The sequence below is a fragment of the Labeo rohita genome, chromosome 8, assembly GCF_022985175.1.
Source record: "Labeo rohita strain BAU-BD-2019 chromosome 8, IGBB_LRoh.1.0, whole genome shotgun sequence".
Lineage (NCBI taxonomy): Eukaryota > Metazoa > Chordata > Actinopteri > Cypriniformes > Cyprinidae > Labeo > Labeo rohita.
In genome coordinates, this window is record NC_066876.1 from 27,963,614 (window position 1) to 27,981,161 (window position 17,548).

Genomic DNA, 17,548 nt, shown 5'->3' on the forward strand with positions numbered 1-17,548 from the left:
TAGTTTTTACTGTCTTGTTTTCTAATTTACAGTTGAGGTCACACGTTTATATACACCTTGCAGAATCTGCAAAATGTTTATTTTACCAAAATTAGAGGAATCGTACAAAATGCATGTTATTTTTTTATTTAGTACTGACCTGAATAAGATATTTCACATAAAAGACATTTACATATAGTCCACAAAAAAAAAAAAAATAGTAGTTGAATTTATAAAAACTACCCTGTTTACATAGGCTTGATTCTCAATACTTTGTTGTTACCTGAATGATCCACAGCTGTTTTTTTTTTTTTTTTTTTTTTTTTTTTTAGTGATCTGCCTGCTGTTCTTCAGAAAAATCCTTTTTTGAGATTTTGAGATCCATCTTTTCACATTGAGAACAAATGAGGGACTCATATGCAACTGTTACAGAAGGTCACTGATGCTTCACAAGGAGAAATGATGCATTAAGAGCATTAATTTGAAGATCAAGGTAAATTGTTTTTAATAAGTTTTTAATAAGTTAAAAACTTATTTTGTCTTCTGGGAAACATGTAAGTATCTTCTGTAGCTTCTGAAGGGCAGTACTAAATGGAAAAAAAAAATGATACGTGGGCAAAATAAGAAAAATGTACACATCTTCATTTTGTTCAAAAGTTTTCACACCCTTGCTCTTAATGCATAATCTTAATGCAAGTGCAGCTTCTATTTCTTTGAATGGGGAAACACAAAATTCTCCAAAACTGTTCACCAAGCTTAAATTAAATAAAATTTAATATTTTAAATCACCAAGGAAATCTGACAAGAACTGCCTCATAAAAATTGTTCCTAATGCTCTAATAGCGTTAAAAAAGCTTATTTTTCAGGCTAGATCAGCCAGTACGCATGCGCAGAACTGAGCGCACGTCTTGGAACGCTGACTGTTCTTCTAACGGCAGCTGCAGTAATGCGCTGACTTTACTAATCAACGATTGGCTCTTTCATTAAGAAGGCGGGGCTTTGTGGCCATAATCAGCGTTGCATCTTTCCTCATTCAAAACTGTACAAATGACAAGTCTTTGGTATTCTGTAGTCTTTAACTATATGTAACTCCCTTTTATGTGAAATATCTTATTCATGTCAGTACTTAATAAAAAATAACATGCATTTTGTATTATCCCTCTTATTTTGGTAAAATAATTAATCATTTCTGCGAGGTGTATGTAAACTTATGACCTGAACTGTATTTAGGCAAAATAGTACAAAATTTGAATATCAGACATATATTGGTTATGGTCCATAACATAAAATTTTATGAATTTTAATTTTGGTGCATCGCAGATGTAAGTAAACATAATCATGCAAAGTTGGATAGCAAAATAACTAGGCTTGTCAACTTTTCGTGTGCTTTTGCATATGCAATTTTCCTGTCCAGAATTTTGCAGATTTTCTGTCCTGTGCAGTTTAGACTACTATTACATCATTTCAGTGCTCAGCTTTAAGGTTGTTTTTGTTTATTTTTATTTGATGATTATTTTTTTGTATTGGGTGTTACGTTGGGTTGCAATTTGGTGTCCAATGTGAATCTGAGTCCTGAAGCAAAAACCAGCTGAGAGCCACTGATTTAAGACTCATTTTGTGGGTCATGTTAAAGATCAGAGAGAAATCCCTCTAGGAAGCCTCAAATGACTTTGCTGTTTGCCTGCGAAGAGAAGGAGAGATGCAGCGAGAAAGAGAGCAGGAGACAGTTTGTTTACAGACCCATCATATTTTCCCTCCCACATGCGGAGAACGCTCCAAAATGCGGGGGTGCCAGGTCCCAGAGCTCCATACCCTGGACAGAGGGCATCGAGCAGCAGCCCGTCTGGAGCACAGGAGGGGTTGTGGGCTATCGATCCAATAAAGAACTAGCAGGCAGCTCATAAGTGAACTCAGACCCCCATGACATTGCATTAAAGTTGGCGTTTTATGGGAACAGCATCCCACAGGTAAAGCGGCGTGGAGGTTTTATTATTGTAATTACCCATGGCAGGTTGCTCGCTAAGACAGGGGAAAAAAAACAACAATGTTGGCTTGGCTGAAAAATAGCTCACTGTTATTTCAGTTCAGGGCTGTGAACCGCCTGTAAATATACAAACATCAACACAAGATCATGTATGTAAGCATGTAAACAATTCATGCAATATGGAAAAAAAATAACCTCAAAACCAAGCACTGAAATGTTATATAGTATGAGCTGCATAGCCAAAATATATTTATATACTTAACAATAAAATTTACACTTGTAAAATGCATAAAAGCAAATGTGATTTGTTAGACTAGCCAACCTGTTTTAAAGGATTAGTTAACTTGATAATTTACTCACCCCAATGTCATCCAAGATGTGCATGTCTTTCTTTCTTCAGTCAAAAAGAAATTAAGGTCAAACTGTTTCAGTGCAGCTTCAAAGCATGATCCCAGCTGAGGAATAAATATCTTATCTAGCAAAACAATTGGTCATTTAAAAAAAAAAAAAAAAAATGTATATATATTTTTTTAACCACAAATGCTCATCTTGCACTGGCACTGTGATGCACACATGTTGAAAAAAAGTCACGCGCAGCTAGTTCTTTGTCTGTGTACTTCAGTTCAGAAAGGTAGGGTAGGGCGAAAAACTCCATCTCATTTTCTCCTCTAACTACAAAATCACCCAACGTTGTTTTATTGTTGTCAAATTTGAACCTTCAACCCGTTGGGCACCATTGAAGTCCACAATATGGAGAAAAATCCTGGAATGTTTTCCTTAATTTCTTTTCTCTGTTTTCTTACATTTAGGGATGCACCAATATTAAAATTCTGGTCGATACAGATAAACCGATAAATGTTTTCAGAATCTGCAAAATGTTAATTGTTTTACCAAAATAAGAGGGATCATAGTGCATAATGCATGCTATTTTTGTATGTTTGTATGTATGTAAGTTTTTTATTTAGTACTGATCTCAATAAAATATTTCACACAAGAGCACATTTCATACATGCTCTTGATTCTTAATACTGTGTTGTTACCTGAATGATCCACAGCTGTTTTTTGTTTAGTGTAAGTTGTTCATGAGTCCCTTGTTTGTCCTGAACAGTTAAACTGCCCGCTGTTCTTCAGAAAAATCCCACAGATTCTTTGGTTTTTCAGCGTTTTTGTGTATTTGAACACTTTCCAACAATGACTGTATGATTTTAAGATCCCTCTTTTCACACTGAGGACAACTGAGGGACTCACATGCAACTATTACAGAAAGTTCAAACACTCACTGATGCTCCAGAAGAAAAAACGACGCATTAAGAGCTGGGGGGTAAAAACTTTTCGAATTTGAAGAATGGGGTAAATTTAACTTATTTTGTCTTCTGAGGAACATCTTCTGTAGCTTCTGAAGGGCAGTACTAAATGAAAACAAAAACGATACTTAGGCAAAATAAGAACAATATACACATCCTCATTCCATTCAAAAGTTTACACCCCCGGCTCTTAATGCATTATTTTTGCTTCTGAAGCATCAGTGAGTGTTTGAGCCTTCTGTAATAGAATATGAGTCCCTCAGTTGTCCTCAGTGTGAAAAGATGGATCTCAAAATCATACAGTCATTGTTGGAAAGGTGACAACACAGTATTAAGAATCAACCGTATGTAAACTTTTGAAAGGGTAATTAACATTTTCCAGATTCTGCAAGGTGTATGTACATTTTTTACTTTAACGGTATATATAGACACACGTTCACACACATGCGTGTATCATTTAAATTCCTGCTACAAATAAAAAATGACAATAAAAATGTTAAAAAATAAATATTTATTTTTGTAATATATTTAGATCACATAATTTTCTACTTTTTTTTTGCAGCCTGATGGACATAAACCAAACCGTGCCCATCCTGCCATTTGTCCTATTAATATATCAGCCGTTGTGCGAACAGTATAGCTCTACTGTTTGGGACACGTCTGTTGATGCATGACATACTGCCCGGCCTTACTAAATAGGGTGATTTTGTCTGATTTATATCCGACATGATTATGCATTAAACCACACGTTCAGCAAGCATATGGTAGACATTGACAAAACCCCAGATCATCATATCTTGTTCTCCAATGATTTGTATATTCAAGAATCAGCATATGGCTCTGCAGCTGTCATGACCCTGAGATAAAGTTTTACCAACTGCACCAAGGGTCTGTGAGTTTTGCATTCTCAGTTCAGCCCAAAAACAGCATCGCAGAGCTGATGTGATTAAATGTTATACCAGCGAGTCCTCCAAAACCCAAATTGTTATAATACAGCATGAAATTTGAATGATCCAACTTTGAGGGAGGTTAAAGCTTGTTTTCTGCTTGACTCTGATATGCTTGAAACATTTCCTTTATCATCAGCAGCCAATATATTTTTTTCTACTCAATTTTCGCCCAAGTACGCCACGTCCTCTTATATAAGTGCCAGCACTGAGCATCAGGGACGAACACTTACACGCAGACTAACAGCTTGCTTATTTGTAGCAAAAAGAATGTTGCAAAAGTCTATATTATACAGTAGATTGAGAAGAAACTGGAACACTTTAAAATAATTACATGTATTTGTAGTAACAGTCATGTTCCTGCAGTTTCAGGGCTTTACAGTCACAGAAGAAAAAACTGAATGTGAATATAAGAAAACATGCAAAGTAATGGACAGAATTACAAACTGTTACTTAAAGCATTGTGGGTTTTCATACTGATGTGGATAGTATAATTAAATGTTGTGTATATAATATAATATAATCAGATGTTGTGTAATTATTTATCAGTTTGGGTTTGGTATTTTTTTATGTCTGTGTTTTTGAAAGATTATTAATGCTTAAAATCTTTTTATTTGATTGTACAGTAAAAAGATGGTTTTCTGATTTGATTTGCTGCATATAAATCAAGCTCACGGGTGAACAATTTGAATGACCTGTAGAGGCACAACATCAGATTTTGCATCATTGCCACACTCCTGCCAAAAACCCTTGAAAGTCAGGTTGATTTTGGGTGTGAAAATCCATGTCATCATGCACGTTATGTTCCTCAGGGCTAATGATAGAGTGCAGTGTTGAGCACGTGTTGAAACTGCAGAGCAACATTCGCACAGAAGAGTGCTGTTCAATTACCTAACACCTGCTAGAGTGTGTGTGATGACTCAGAGGGTGTGGAAACAGAGACCCCATTTGAGTGTCGTAATCAAAACCCAGCAACATCTGTAGTTGGGTCCAAGTTATATACATTAGAGAGTTAGTGATGTAACATTTCTATGTGGTTTACAACAGCAATTTAATGTTATTAATCACACTACGAGTCGAAAGTTTTTGAACAGTAAGAGTTTTAATGTTTTTTAAAGAATTCTGAATTTATTTCATCCAAAATACAGCAAAAGCAATACTGAAAAAATGTTTACTATTTAAAATAACTGCTTTCTATTTGAATATATGTTAAAATATTCAAACCTCTAACACTGAAGATAAACCTCTCTCGTGCTATTTGTATCTGTAAGAATGAAGATACATTTTTCTCATGTTATTTGTTTAAATTTAGTTTTTCTACATTTTTTCTATGTCACACCATAGGACATAGATCCAATTTTTATTTGTCAACTACCCATATAAGTATTAAATATATATCAATTGAGTTTATGTTTAAAACAAGAGGTAACGAAGATTTTATGTCTCTTTCTCTGTCTCTCGATACATAGATAGATAGACAGATAGATAGATGGACAGATAGATAGACAGACAGACAGAACGATAGATAGATAGATAGACAGACATATAGATAGATGATAGATAGACAGACAGATAGATAGATAGATAGATAGATAGACAGAGAGACAGACAGACGGACAGAGTGACAAATAGATGGATAGATAGATAGATAGATAGATAGATAGATAGATAGATAGATAGATAGATAGATAGACAGACAGAAAGATAGATAGAGAGAGAAGGAGAGAGACAGACAGAAAGATAGAGAGACAGACATACAGATAGATAGACAGACAGACAGACAGATAGAGAGAGAGATGGATAGACAGACAGACACACAACAATAGATAGATAGATAGATAGATAGACAGACAGAAAGATAGATAGACAGAAAGATAGATAGATAGATAGACAGACAGACAGATAGATAGAGAGAGAGAAGGAGAGAGACAGACATACAGATAGACAGATGGCTAGATAGAGAGACAGATATAGACAGACAGAAAGATAGAGAGACAGACATACAGATAGATAGACAGACAGACAGACAGATAGAGAGAGAGATGGATAGACAGACAGACACACAACAATAGATAGATAGATAGATAGATAGACAGACAGACAGACAGAGAGACAGATTATATCTGTCTTTCTGCCATTCTGTGTATAGTAGTCTGTCTGTCTTTATGTATGTTTCTGAAAATGAAGACTTGATATCCTCAGATAAATGTATCTTAATTTTAAGAATAATAAGATACTTGCATTGTAATACAAGACAAAAATACTGAGGAAGTTTAATTATTGTAGCTGCTAGCTGGCAACATAAAGACAACTTTAACCACTTCTAATTCAACATTAATATGTTAAACAATTATTCATTGTACAGTTCAACAAATTCTGTTTTGAAAAAATAATTAAAAGAAAGCATTAATGAAATAGGATATTTTTGCACTCGTTACATGTGTTAATTTCTCTTACAGAGTCAGCGGAGTTGATCCTGATTTAAATCTGTGATTTTAACACCTGTGGTGGCCGCCTTCTGCCTTGCCCTGAATTTAAAAAGCCAGAGATATCCTGTGTAATCCTCTCACATGATTAGCCTTTGACCTGTTTGACGCTTTAGGTGTGTTAAACACATACACACACACCACTAACACAAACCGCACCGTCCGTATGGCTAACCAGCCTGGCGTGAGTGGCTGTATTTGCTACCTATCTAATATTTTTGGGTGTTATTTCTCAAACTGTAATGTGTTAACATAGATTGATGCTCGCAAATGCTTGTTTAGATAGGTATCTTATTGTGTTTGGTTTGGTTTAATCACCCGAATTAGCATATTTGACGACTACAAATATGTCATTGTTGTGACACAACATTTGCTATGGCTAATAATAGCTTGTGTGTTTCTTCATAAGCACGTTTCTTAAATTAGAGGTGCAGGATTTCAGGTCCTCAAACGCCGTCGTATAAATGTGAGCGTTTAATCATCCTGTCAAATTGTGTTATGCGTTTAATCTTGCTTTACCGTGGCCTTTTCCACTAATCATTTTAATATATTTTCTGGATAAGCATTAAAAGCTTCAGCAGTAAACATCATATATTCCTGGATCAATCTCGTCACATTTTTTTCCATTTGAGCAATTTACTGGCATGCTACAGGCAGGGCCATTTTTCTGCGAGTGCTTTAATAAAATGAGCTTCAATTTGGAAAGTGTCAGTAATTCATGCTCTAAAGCAACTTGAAAGTTGCTCATACGGACATTTTTGGTCTCAAATAGCAGCCGTAAAAAAATAAAACCCACTCTCCACCTAAAAACATGTACTGATTTACCACTACAAATGGATTCCAAGCCCAAGTTTTTACCCATCCTGATTAAAATTCATAGTCTCATTTTGTTTATTGCTCGTTTTCATCTCGGGGACTCGCTTTCTCTCTTCGGACCGATTTGTTTAAACCCCGTCAGTTGTGTTTCAGCACGGATTGTGCATCTCTGTGGTCGGCTGATTGAAAAATTAAACATTTTCTGAAAAGAAACATGGTGTGATAATGAGGAGAAAGTGAATGGTGCCTGTTGGGATTCTTTCCTGAACTCTTGCCCAGAATCTGCGCGGCCCCCGAGGGCTTTGTCCTAGAAATTCCTCTCCAGTCACTGGTGATTTCTCCATTGCAGATTATGAGTCTTAATCAGAATCCTTCTTAGAAGTGCCACTAAAGCTTCTGTGTCCTGTGCTCAAACACAGATAATTACTCTGACAGCTGTGGAGCCAAATGTGAGTAAAGACGTCCCACATCCATGCCAGCCACTCCGAGCCTTAAGATGCTCTGCTGGACGCGAGCGTTGCGAGGCCGGGCTAATGGCTTTCACACCTGGCTGCGGCCGAGGTCTGGGCTCAGGCCGTCGGCAGGTTGGCACGGCAGAGGGACGAGAGGCTAAATTGGTCCAGAGAGGCTCTGGGCTGTCAGGTTCAGTTTTAAACAAGGGATTTAATCAAAGATGGGGGTTTTACACAGGGATTTGTCTATAAAGCCTTATTAATTAATGCTGCGCACAGCTTCTAATCTTTAGCTTCTGCCAAGACTGATGGGGAGCAGAGGTCACTGAATCAAACATGCTGTCCGTATGGCAGCAAAGCCCAGAGTGCGCCGAAGGATGTCTTGCTTTACTGATGACCTCGCGACCCCTGTGTCAACTGGGGATCAACTTAATGTTGTCGTATGCATAAGCTGGGATTTTGGTTGCGCTCAAAATAAACTTTGCACTGCTTGGAAACTGGAAGTTATTCTTTGATTAAGATGTTTCCCCACCTCATATTCATACTTTTATTTATTTTTCTTGTTTTATGTGACAGTCATATCTATCTATCTATCTATCTATCTATCTATCTATCTATCTATCTATCTATCTATCTATCGTTCTATCGTTCTATCGTTCTATCTATCGTTCTATCTGTCGTTCTGTCGTTCTATCTATTTGTCATTCTATCTGTCGTTCTATCTATCTATCTATCTATTGTTATGTCTATCGTTCTATCTATCGTTCTATCTATCTGTCTATCTATCGATCTATCGTTCTGTCGTTCTATCTATCGTTCTATCTATCTATCTATCTATCTATCTATCTATCTATCTATCTATCTATCTATTTTTATCTATCTATCTATCATTCTGTCATTCTATCTATCGTTCTATCTATCTATCTATCTATCTATCGTTCTGTCGTTCTATTTATCGTTCTGTCGTTCTATCCATTGTTCTATCTGTCTATCGTTCTATCATTCTGTCGTTCTGTCTATCTATCTGTAATTCTATCTGTCGATCTGTCTATCTATCTATCTATCTATCTATCTATCTATCTATCTATCTATCTATCTATCGTTCTGTCTATCTATCGTTCTATCATTGTCGTTCTATCTATCTATCTATCTATCTATCTATCTATCTATCTGTCTATCTATCTATCTATCTATCTATCGTTCTATCTGTCATTCTATCATTCTGTCGTTCTATCTATCTGTCGTTCTGTCTGTTGTTGTCTATCGTTCTGTCTATCGTTCAGTCTATCATTCTGTCTATCGCTCTATCTATTGTTCTATCATTCTATCATTCTGTCGGTCTATCTGTCTATGTATCTATCTGTCTATCTATCTATCTATCTATCTATCTATTGTTCTATCGTTCTATCATTCTGTCTGTCTAACTATCTATCTATCGTTTTATCATTCTGTCGTTCTATCTATCTATCTATCTATATATCTTTCTGTCGTTCTATCTGTCGTTATATCTATCTATCTATCATTCTGTCATTCTATCTATCTATCTATCATCTATCTATCTATCGTTCTATCGTTCTCATTCTGTCATTCTGTCTGTCTATCTATCTATCTATCTATCTATCATTCTGTCATTCTATCTATCTATCTATAATCTATCTATCTATCGTTCTATCGTTCTCATTCTGTCATTCTGTCTGTCTATCTATCTATCTATCTAGCTATCATTCTGTCATTCTATCTATCTATCATCTATCTATCTATCATTCTATTGTTCTATCATTCTGTCTATCTATCTATCTGTCTATCTATCTATTGTTCTATCATTCTGTCATTCTATCTATCGATCTGTCTGTCTGTCTATCTATCTATCTATCGTTCTATCTATCTGTCGTTCTGTCTATCGTTGTCTATCGTTCAGTCTATCATTCTGTCTATCGTTCTATCTATTCTATCATTTTATCTATGATTCTATCTGTCTTTCCATCTTTCTAGCTGTCGTTCTGTGGTTATATCTATGTGTTCTATTGTTCTATCTGTCGTTGTATCTATCATACTGCTGTTCTATCTATCGTTCTGTCTATCATTCTATCTGTTTATCTGTTGTTCTATCTATCTGTCATTCTATCTATCATTCTATCATTTTATCTTTCTATCTGTTGTTCTGTGGTTCTGTCTATCTGTCGTTCTATCAATCGTTCTGTTGTTCTAACTCTGTCTATATCTATCTACCCTTCTATCTTTCTATGCTTTTATCTATCCTTCTATCAGTCATTGTTTATTCATTTTATTGTTCTACATACAAAAAACTATACAAAATGTGTAGATTATGTAAAGGAAAATGCCGGCTTGTTCAGCAGAATATAGGATGCATTTGTGTGTGATTTTAAAAAGTATTGTATGTTTTATAGCAGGAAAGCTATGCTTGTTAAAAAAAAATAATAAATTGAAATTCAATCCATGTACATGCACATTTCTCTGCCTTATTATAATATTTTAAGGTACATTATTGTGTCTATTCCGAGCTTTCCCATGTGTGGCGCATTTGACACTTCCATGATATGATTATTATCTGATGCTTTCCGAACGTTGCCACTGGCAAAAGTCTGTTTTAGCAGTCTGAGTAATGCTCAAGTGTAAATATATATGCAGTACATTTCCCAGAAATTATCTTTTACCAGAAACAGTATATATAGAATCATAAGCCATGTCTTTGACTAGCCAATGGATACTTTTTGACTCTTTTCACCTATTGCCACAAGTCAAATACAGCTGCTGAATTATTCAGCACTTTATGCGTCGATATAGAACAGTATTTGTTCCTCTAACACACAGAAGCCTAAGACAAACTAATTAGTCAAGATTACTTCTGAATTCATGATACAGCAGAAATGCAGTAAGATAATTAATTCTACTCTTGCACATTTGCATTCCAGGGACGCATTCAATTATTCAATAAAAGCATCATGCAATATGGTGAAACATGGTTTTGAATGTGGGTTTTTGTTTTGTGTATTCTGTGCCTGGAGTGTGTGACCTTCTCCCCTCTGGCTCGGTAGGGTTATGTGTTTTACGTGCTGTTACGGTCAACACGCAGGGAGCTATCACTTGATCAAAGAGAAACATAGATGTGTAAGGGACCTCAGGGGACACAGCAACAGGTGTCCGCTGCTTTGCCTGTGTCTAATTACCGTGTCCCTCACAATCGAACTTGTCGTGTTCACATGCGCTTTTTTCTGTTTAATTAAAACAGCGTTTTGATGGTGCCTTCTTTGTCACATATGTAAATCAATGAAATATGTTATGAAGCCTGTGGTGTGGAATATCTTCAGTCACAGCCTTTGGGCAACATTTACATATACGTCATCAAAAGTTTGGAATAATTAGAATATTTTTTGTACAATCAAGTCTCTTATGAACTCCAAGGCCCTGTTTAATGATAAATTCAGTAATACTGTGAAATATTATTACATTTTTAAAAAGTATTTTCTATGTTAATATATATATTGAAATGTCATTTATTCCTTTGATGAAAAAGCAGCTACTTCTCTGGTTTTCAGTGTCACATAATCCTTCAGAAATCAAAATATATTTGTGGAATCCTTGATATATTTTTTACTTTCTGAAGAACGGAAAGTTCAATGAACAGCCTTTATTTAAAATAAATGTCTTTAATTTCACTTTTTAAACTTACTCCAAACTTTTGTAGTGTGTCACCGTTTCCACAAAAATTAAGCAACAGAAGTTTTTTTAATATTCATTTTTTTCTTACTTTTTTTTCTCATTTAATTTTTCTCTTTGGTACCAAATCAGCATATTAGAATAATTTCTGAAAGATCGTGTTAAGTAATGACTGATGAAAATTCAGGAATAAACGAAATTTAAAAATATATTACAGTAGAAAACAATTATTTTCGTTACTATCGTTAACGTTACTGTCAAACGATTAATCGTGATTAATCGCATACAAAATAAAAGTTTGAGTTTGCCTAATGTATGTGTGTGTACTGTGTGTAATTAATACAAATTTATTTATTTGTATATAATTTATATTATATATAAAAAGTTTTTACAGAATTTTTTATAAAATCAGTGCAGACTTCTTTAAAAATCATTAAAAGTGTAACAATTAATTATTCCAAACTTTTAACTGGTATTGTAGATGTAGTATTGAAATTATTTTACAAATGCATTATTAATTTGACAGTGAGACTGGCACTGAGATGGCGATACACCTGCAACATTATGCAGGTTTACGTAAGCACATGATTATAAGCCCACCAGCTGTTTTTTTGTCAGAGAATCAAGAGTAAATGTGAAGTATGTCATAGAGAGGCTAAAACAAGCTCACTTCACGCATGATATTGATTCAGATATATTGATTGTCAGGTCAAACGTAAAAGAAAATCTCAACCAGTTATTTCAAGTGCTTTTCCGGACTTTTGATTGGTCCTTGAGTTTATACTTCTACGTTGGCTCTATTTGGCAAATCAATGCGGTTGATGAGTCAAATGATTCTTGCATGCATGTCCATGAATTATTCAAAACCGATGCTCTGAAGAGGTAAACAAAGGCCCGTTCCATTTGATGGAGAGTCTCGCCCTGAATGACCCAAACAAAATGCCATTGCTTTGTTCCAGGTTTGTGTTGCCAAAGCTTTTTAGACATCAAAATTCTTCTTATGCAGTGCTGAAAACGAGATACCAGAATGCAAAGTGGTCTAAGCTTTGCACATCATCTTGGTTTCATTTAACCTGCCTGATACGCTCCATTAATGCTAAATTTAGCTGCTCTCGCATTCGCCCAGGACAGACCCTGTAGATGTATTTTTATGAACTACAACCTTTTTGTAATATATGCGTGTGCAGCATTTTGTAATTATGTGTCCTTGTGTTACATTATACTGTCCTATTTGCATTTGCATTAACATTTAAGTCATTTAGCAGGTGCTCTCATTTCAACACAAAGTGTTTTCTTCTTACTAAGAAAAGAATGGTTTTCTTGACGTAATGTGAGACCGCAGCAGTCAACAAATGGCTGTGTGCAGTTGTGAATGTTATCTGCTTGGATGCATTTGCAATTATGAGGATGTCAGGAAATGTTAGCAGGAAACAAGCTAGTTCACATATTAGCCATTAGCCTTTACACTCTTGTGACTGAGTAAATGTGAGCGGGAAGATTCTATGAGGTCAGCTCGACGCCAAATACAAGTTTGCTATCAGCAAATATGCTTCGGGGTTTTGTAATGGGGTTAGTGCAAGCTTTTCTCGGCTGTGAAAAACTTTATGCTTTTGCCGGAATCCCTCTGATAGCATATGTATGTTGTCGAGACATCTGTTCGGTGCGTATGTGTTCATCTTGTAGATGTAATTATGAAGCTGCACTGTATTGTTATTCCTCAAACGTTCTGGTTAGGGGGCTTTTGAAATCCCTAACTCAAAGTATGAAACTTCTGCAATTACTTTAGCCAGTCCACTTAACGTACAGACACAATTCACACTGTTGTGCAGATCATCTAGATCTAATTTTGCATAGTTTTACGTTTGGAAATCTTAGATTTATATTTTAAATATGTTCTATAAATGTTAATAGAATATTCACCACTAAACATAAGACATTGATGATGTCATTGTGATATTTTGCATAGTGTGTTCTGATTTAAAATGTATTCTTTATAAGGTGAAAAACATTGAAAATCTGACTTTTTCTGTTTAAGTGCTATAATTGGGTCCCCGGTGCATCTACCAACCTAAAAAACATGAAAAAGAACAACCCAGTAAATTTTTCTTTGGTAAGCCTTTCTCTGCAAGCTTGTGAAAAAACGAGCTGCTCAGACTTTACTCCCCCTGTGATGTAGAAAGGGGACCTTAATATAATATTACCGCCCCTTAATAATTTTGTTTTCGCAAGCGACAACGGTGTATCAGATCTAACAGCATGGCAAAATGTTTAAGCAAAGCATGCTAGCTGTTCTTTCTTTGGCTGCACAGATGAGCACAGAACACTATTTACAGTTCCAGCCTTAGAGAGCAATGGATTTATTGATTTATTTACTGTATATTACACTGCTGCCACACAGATCTAATATAAACATGCCATTCCTATGAACATTCCCCGTTATTTACCTTCACAGACATAACCGACTGTTTTTGTAACTCCTGTGTTTTTAACATAAGCTTGCGTGTATTTAACAGTTTAAGCGTAATAAGACACGGAAGAGAACTTAATTTAGTACTCACATGCCATGTGACAGCCACTTTATGTGTGCGTGCTTTGCTCAGAAAACTTTATATCAGAAGTTTAAACTGATATAGATTTCAGCGCGATAGACATGATTATTAAAACCAAACAGATGTTTTTTAGAAGAGTATCTTAGATATGAGCTGTAAAGGCACAGCCCTCTTCTGGAAAAGGGGGCGGGGAGCAGCAGCTCATTTGCATTTAAAGAGACATGCACTAAAACAGTGTGTTTCTGCTTCTTCTCAAAATAGACATTTTCAAAATGATTTAATAAATGATCTGTGGGTTATTTTGAGCTGAAACTTCAGACACATTATATTCACTCTTATATTAGACTTGTATTACATATTGTAAAAAGAGGCATAATAGGTCTCTTCAGGCTAACAGCGCTTGTCAATGTCAAAATAACTGGCCAACCAAATCAAAATAGGTAGGTTTTCATGTTCACAGCAGTGTTAATTTTGTTGACGAATAATTTTCGTCATCATTTTCATCAACAACATTTTTTCACCGATGAATATACCAGAACATGCTTTCATGCTTGGTGGTTTGAAAAACACATTATTTTTAACATAATTTACATTATTACAATACATCTCTCCCAGCTTGGCACAAAGGGTTTAATGAAGTCCCGCCCTCCGAAAAAATAAATGTGTTGTGACTGGTTAGCTCTCCCACTGCGTTGGTGAACAGTACTTAGATGGTGTTTCAGTACTGCCACGCCCCTTGTCAAAGAAGCAAGTTCTGTGTTAGGAACTTAGTTGGGAAGTTAGGATAATCCCCCACCTCGTCTCTACAGCCCCCCCCCAACAATTCGAATTTTCTGTAGGTGGGATTTCATTTAATGATATTCTAATGGACTATGTTGTGACATCATTGCATGTGGACAACAAACGTTTCAGTCCGAAGGAGCCATTCGTTGTTGTTCTTGAAAAGAGATTTTTTAAAAACAAATCGTCTCCCTTTGGAGTGGACTTTGTAGATCTTTTTTATGCCCAAAGATACACACCACACACTGACTTCAAAATTCAAAAAGTGAAAAAGCATAATAGCACCCCTTTAAGACTTGGTAACGGCCTTGGTTTAAAGAACTCTTTTATGGTCACCAATGCTGCATTTATTTTATGTAAAATACAGTAATAAAACAGCAGAGAAATTAAGAGTTTTCTCTTTGTATTTCAATTTTGTTAAAATAGAAATCTTTTGTAATGTTAAATGCCTTGACTCACACTTTTGATCAATGTAATATATCTTTGCTTAATGAAGGTCAAAGAATATTTCTTATTTAAACTGACCTTACATTTTTGTGGGAGTGTATATGCTTGCACTAAACGAACGTGAACTAAATTCTTTCTAATGTTTTTGAGATTACATGCACTTACATGTCTGGAAATGTACTTCATGCTGCAGAGGACTGCACTGAATGCATCTATCTGAATATGTCTGAATACACAAGAGGAAAAAAAACATATACCGTATGTATATATAGTTTAACGAAAAAAGGCAGGAAAATATTATTGAACAAAGAAAAATATTGCATTTTCACTCATTAAGAATTCATGCCCTTACGCACAGTAAAAGCACCGTGGAACATTGAGGGTTTTCGTTCAGACAGTCTAGTCCTACCAGGCAAACATCTTAAGTGCACCATGAGGATCAAGATATTTCTACTGTCAGTGCCATTAGTGTCTCTGCATTGAGTTTTAGTGTCTTTTAGCTTTACTTGTTATGTAATTTCATACATCGTCATTGATTTTCCACGGCGTATCATTCGGCAGCTGTATTTAAAAGGGGTCATGAAGAATCAAATTCTCCTGATCCTTTAAAATATAAGAGCTCAATATAGCATAAAAATGTCACTTTCAGAAGTCAAAACCTCTTTTTAGTTCAAAAACTATTTATTGAAACTAAGCTCCAAAAATGACTCGCTCTGCACTTTGCCTTCTTGGCCCGTTGTGGCACAGTGTAGTAATGACAAAGAGAGAAATAGCGTTATACAGCTCTTATTTAACTAACACAAATTAAGATGTCAGGGACGTTCACCACTTTTGAAAGATCTTAATAATTGGAAAGTTGTGTTGGTGTGCCAAGTTTTTTTGCAGAATTTTCTGCAGATCATGTAGGACAACAAGCCTTGCATTAAGATAAAACTTAAAATGATTAATTGCATTAAATGCCTTTTTTTTTCTTTTCTTTCTTTTTTTTTTTTTTTTTGCACAAAACTTACAATTAAAAAAAGTTTATTCATTTGATTTAATTATTTTGAAAATACAATAACAATAGCAATATGGTAAAATATTATTACAGTTTAAAATAACCATTTTCTATTTGGATATACTTTAAATTATAATTTATTAATGTGATGGCAAAGCTGAATTTTTTTATTTTTTATTTATTTATTTATTTTTAATCAATTAAACGCATCTTTGCTAAATAAAAGTATTAATTTCTTACTATCTTACAAACCCTGAACATTTGGACAGTAGTGTCCAAAGGTTTATGGTTAGTAAGATTTATTTATTTATTTTTTTATTCATTTTGTATTTTTTAGCAGGGTTTTTTTTTTTTTTTTGGTGAGATTTTTAGTAAGTATAAAACAGAAAAAAGTATAACAGAAAAATGAAAGTCTTGCAGGTTTGTAAATATGTCAGGGTGAGTAAATAATGTTACTTAATTGTTAATAAAGTTTATAATTAATAATGTTTAGCAAGGTTTTTTTAGTAAGATTTTAAATAAGTTTCTTTTTTGTCTTCAATATTCAAAATTATTCCACAGAAAAATTAAAGTCTTGCAAGGATGTGAGGGTGAGTACATAATGTTGTTTAATTATTAATAATGTTTAAATATTTATTTAATGTTTAATTCTTTTTTTTTTTTTTGTTGTAAACTTTCCATCAAATGTTTTTTTAGAAAGATTTTTTTTTATTTGTTTTGTCTTTTTGTCTCCAAGATATATTAAAAAAAAAAAAAAGAAAGTCTTTCAGGTTTAGTGAATAAATAATGATATTTAATTAATTAATGATGTTTAGATATGCATTTAATGTTTTATTAATATTTTTTGTAAAATATCCCTTGACTGCTTTTTATTCTTTTTTTTTTTTTAGTAACATTCACTACTTTTGGGTGAGTAAATAATGTTATTTAATTAATAATAATAGGTTTAATGAATACATATTTGTAGTTTTTGTAAACTATCCCTCAAATGTTTTTTATTTCTTTTTTAGTAAGATTGTGTAGCAATTTTTTAAAGTAAGAAGTTTAGTTTCTTTTTAGTAACATTGACTACTTTTTTTTATTTTTTTTTTTTTTTGGTCATGTTGCCCCCAGAAATATTCAAAATGAT